Source organism: Lontra canadensis, unplaced genomic scaffold (genome assembly GCF_010015895.1).
Source record: "Lontra canadensis isolate GAN:19392208 unplaced genomic scaffold, GSC_riverotter_1.0 scaffold1, whole genome shotgun sequence".
Classification (NCBI taxonomy): domain Eukaryota; kingdom Metazoa; phylum Chordata; class Mammalia; order Carnivora; family Mustelidae; genus Lontra; species Lontra canadensis.
Genome location: NW_022630995.1, coordinates 11,651,676 through 11,655,854, shown reverse-complemented (window position 1 = coordinate 11,655,854; position 4,179 = coordinate 11,651,676). Strand labels below are relative to the sequence as shown.

Genomic DNA, 4,179 nt, shown 5'->3' with positions numbered 1-4,179 from the left:
ATACAATCCATAAAATAAAGTAAATGATAAATGTGGTTAATATCAGACACATCATTTTTTCCCCAGTTCATCTAATATTTTTATTTCATTTGACCAAGGCTAAATCTTTAGTCAGAAAGCAAAAATCATTTTTAATTTTCTTAGTAATTCTGACACAAGATACCTAATAAGTAAAATTGCCTGTCACTTATATCTGACTGTACTTTATCTTATTTTAACTTTAAAATAAGTTAAGAAAGTAGTTTTTCTATTGTTTTGAAAGGGAATAATTGATTTAGTCCAAATTATTTGTGTTAGAAATAACACTGAGGTACAATTAATATTTCCTCATTCTTTACTTCTGGGAAAAGCATTGTAGGATTCTAGCTTCATTACTTGAAAATGATAGGGTTGTACTGTATGGTATCCAAGCAACTAAGAATGTTTTTTCTTTTGAATAGGAACAGCTTCGTAGACTGAGCAAACACAACCAACAACAGATGGTAATATTTTATTTATTATAATACAAAATCATATTCTGCAGAATTAAAATACATTAAATTTTAAGTTAGATTCACTTCAAAAGATTTATTCATTTTTCTCAAAAAATTATTCTAGCCTTGGTAGTTAATAATAATTGAAAAACTATTCATATGATTGCCTATATATTTTCTGTCAAAGCCATTTCTTTCAATTTGTGCATAGACTAATGCTGTCTATCGTATCCGTAATTACTAACCAAGAAGAAATTTACTTTGACTAAATTCCATTTCAAATCTTTTTTTTTTTAAGTTTTTATTTATTTATTTGACAGAGAGACACAGCAAACAGCAAGAGAGGGAACACAAGCAGAGGGAGTGGGAGCAGGAGAAGCAGGCTTCCTGCTGGGAAAGGAGCCAGATATGGGGCTCCATCCCAGTGCCCTGGGATCATGACCTGAGCCAAAGGCAGCCGCTTAAGGGCTGAGCCATCCAGGCGCCCCTTTTTCAAATCCTTTTATAGTCTCTCTGACGATGCGTTATATTAGGACTTTATCATGTGTTTATTTTCCCAAGTCCAGCCCTGGTGGGGAACTCCATAAACACTCCTGCTTATGAGAACACAGATGTGCCAATTAAACATTCCATTTAAGGAAACAGTATAGACTCTGTAGGAGGAATCATAAGTCTTAAACCTTCAAATTATTTTTGTCAAAGCTCTTAAAGAAAGGTCAAGTTGAACTTAATTGTCTCTGGACCTGTTTCCTTATGTGTGTGAAATTGAAATATAGTTTTTCTCGCTTCCTGATGTTATTCTGAATATTGAATTAGCAATCTCCTATTTAGCTAACCCTGAGTCTGGCTTGTAGCAAGTCCAATAAAATGTTCATTCCTTCTCCTCCTACCTCAACTTATCAGTCTATAAAATTTGCTGTCCTCACTAACTTCTTGACAGCCTTATGAAGGTCTTTTATCAAGATACACATTTGAACTATAATGACTTAAACTCTTTTTGCTGAGTGTATGAATAGATCAGAAACATATCAATCAGTGCAACTATTTAGTTTTGATCCTTTTAATTATTATAAAGTCACTCACTTGGGAGGGAAAAAAAAAAACCTTCACTTTTAGTTACAGCAAATCAACTTAATTAAGACTTTAAGGAAAAAGTCCTGTCCTAGTGTAGCAAAATTACATTTTTCATTTCCTTCTGTTATCAATGTAGGAAGAGTAAAGCCAATAATGAATTTAATTTGGACCCCAATTGTTACTTTTATATCGGTGTCCAAGTTGCTTGCGTTTAAAATAAAGCCCAAATAAATTTATATATATCAGTACCCCCACTGGAATTCACCATTACTGATCTAAGAAATTACTGGAATGATATATTTTATTATTTTAGTTATGATGTGACTAAACTGTAACCTTCACAACTATTGGTCTTGCCGATAGTATTCATCATATTTCATGGTTGTGTCCTCAGTGCTTAGCATAGTCATTCATGAATGAATGAAAGTACCTACTAAATATTTGTTATTCATAAATGAACAAAATCAATATACTAAATAAAATGTTTTCTCTTCCTTAGGAAGCTATCCAGGCCCAGGTAAGATTATTTATTAAATCTAGAATATTTTAATATTTCCTTCATGTGTTATGTTTTTATAATATGTGCTTCTTTTTTTTTAACAGAAATATATCCCAAGAGAGAAATTGTTCTACTAAACACACCTGATAATATTTAAAAATTTTAAATTTTTAATATTTATTAATAATATAAATTTTTAAATATTTAAAAATTTAAAAGATCAAATTTAAATAGATGATTAATAAATAGCCATGAACAGAAAATATGTAGTCTTAGAAAATTAGTAGGTCATTTTCCCCAGTATTTGAACCTCAAAAATTCTTTGTTTTTCCAAACAATAGTAAGCCTAGCCTTACCTGAACATTTTTTCTAAAGTTGCAAAATAAAAAGGGTCTGATACTTCTTCATGATTCTGGCATAGAGTATAGTTTATCCTAAATATCACAGATGATGTTATATTCTTGGTGCATTGTAAAATGAATGTGCTGTACCAAATGTCTAAGTAATTCAGAATGTACTTTATTTCCTTTTATACAGCAACAACTTCTCAGAATGACTCAAAACAACCTCCTCCAATTGGTAATATTTTGCTTAATAAATTACACAGTAATAATACAATACTGTCAAGTTTAAATATATTTGTTTTTAAATAACCTCACACTTTAGAAGTGATTGTTTTCTTCCCCAGCAGTTATTTCTCACTCCCAACTTCCGTGATAATTTATATTAATTGGTATGAGAGATTAGAACTACTTGTTTTTATTCTTTGGAAGGGAAGTTGTGCCAGTCTGTGTCTCAGCTGATGGGAACATTGTATTTAGAGCTATAAGCACTATGAAGTGTTAATCTCCATGGTTACATTAATTTCTCTTTTAACGTATTTCTTAATTTTATATTTTTATGCCCATGATCTGTTTCTAAAATTCAGCTTATATTTAGGAATCTCAAACTATCAAGCTGGTTGACATACTTTTCTTCTGAAGAAACCATCTGGAGAGAGATTGAATGTCTCTGCCCAAATACACTCTGATCTTGTTTTCTCACCTGTGAAATGAGATTGTCAGTAATATGTAACAGATGCCAGTTTCTCCCCTGCCCTAAATTCCATTGATTTCTCGGTGTTCCTAGGGATTCTGATCTCATTCTTTTTTTTTTTTTTTAAAGATTTTATTTATTTATTTGAGAGAGAGACAGTGGGAGAGAGCATGAGCAAGGAGAAGGTCAGAGGGAGAAGCAGACTCCCCATGGAGCTGGGAGCCCGATGCAGGACTCGATCCCGGGACTCTGGGATCATGACCTGAGCTGAAGGCAGTCGTCCAACCAACTGAGCCACCCAGGCATCCCTCTGATCTCATTCTTAAGGCAATAAGCAAGTATCAGGAACTATGTGCCGCCATAACAGTTCAACCCTTTTGAACTGGTCAATTCCATACCAGCCATGGAGCCCTCCAACCACTACTTGCCATTTAGTGAATCTTATAAAGATTGTTGAGGATGTTCCATATGTCCCAAAAGAAATTGACTCTAGGTAGTATGGTTGGCAAAATCAGTGTCATGGCCCAAATCTCTAACACAAAAAGTATTTCAAATAGGTTACTTCTTCCAACTTTGAAGCTTTATCAGCCTTCGAAAGTAATTCTGGTTCTTGTTCTTTCCAGAGATCTCACAGAGTAATCATTCTTTTTTTGCTAATAGCTATGTCAGAAATGAAATGATTCATTTTCAGAGATCCAGAACAGCAATTGTTTATACATTGTTGTTTTTCAATGACTCGTCTTTCCTTCTAGCCTTTCCAACAATTCTACCAACTTGATGCTTTTCCTTTTGCCGCTTGGTATTCTCTTCCACAAATCATGCAGTATGTGGCTTTTCCACCATCCTTCATCGGTATCACTAAACCCACTGCCTCTGAGAGTACTGAAAACGTTGATGTTGTGCCAGAGTGGTGGTAAGTTCATTTAAATTACTGCATATTAGTGTTCTACTGAAAGACATAAAAGAAAATCGTTTACAGAACATGCCATAGAAACAGATGTAGAATCAACATGACAAATCAGTGTTTAGTCCCTCATAAACTGAAATGGAAAATTGATATCTTCTGTGGTATCTATGGCTAATGTTAAACCAATGAAT

The 4,179-nt window shown here is 33.3% G+C and overlaps 1 long non-coding RNA gene across 1 annotated transcript; it reads left to right on the top strand.

The window, feature by feature from the left end:
- Positions 1-458: 458 nt before the first annotated feature.
- LOC116871443 lies at positions 459-3,934 on the top strand. Its single transcript, XR_004383409.1, has 3 exons — positions 459-482; positions 2,047-2,064; positions 3,834-3,934. It is a non-coding gene; the product is annotated as an uncharacterized LOC116871443 (long non-coding RNA).
- Positions 3,935-4,179: the final 245 nt, after the last annotated feature.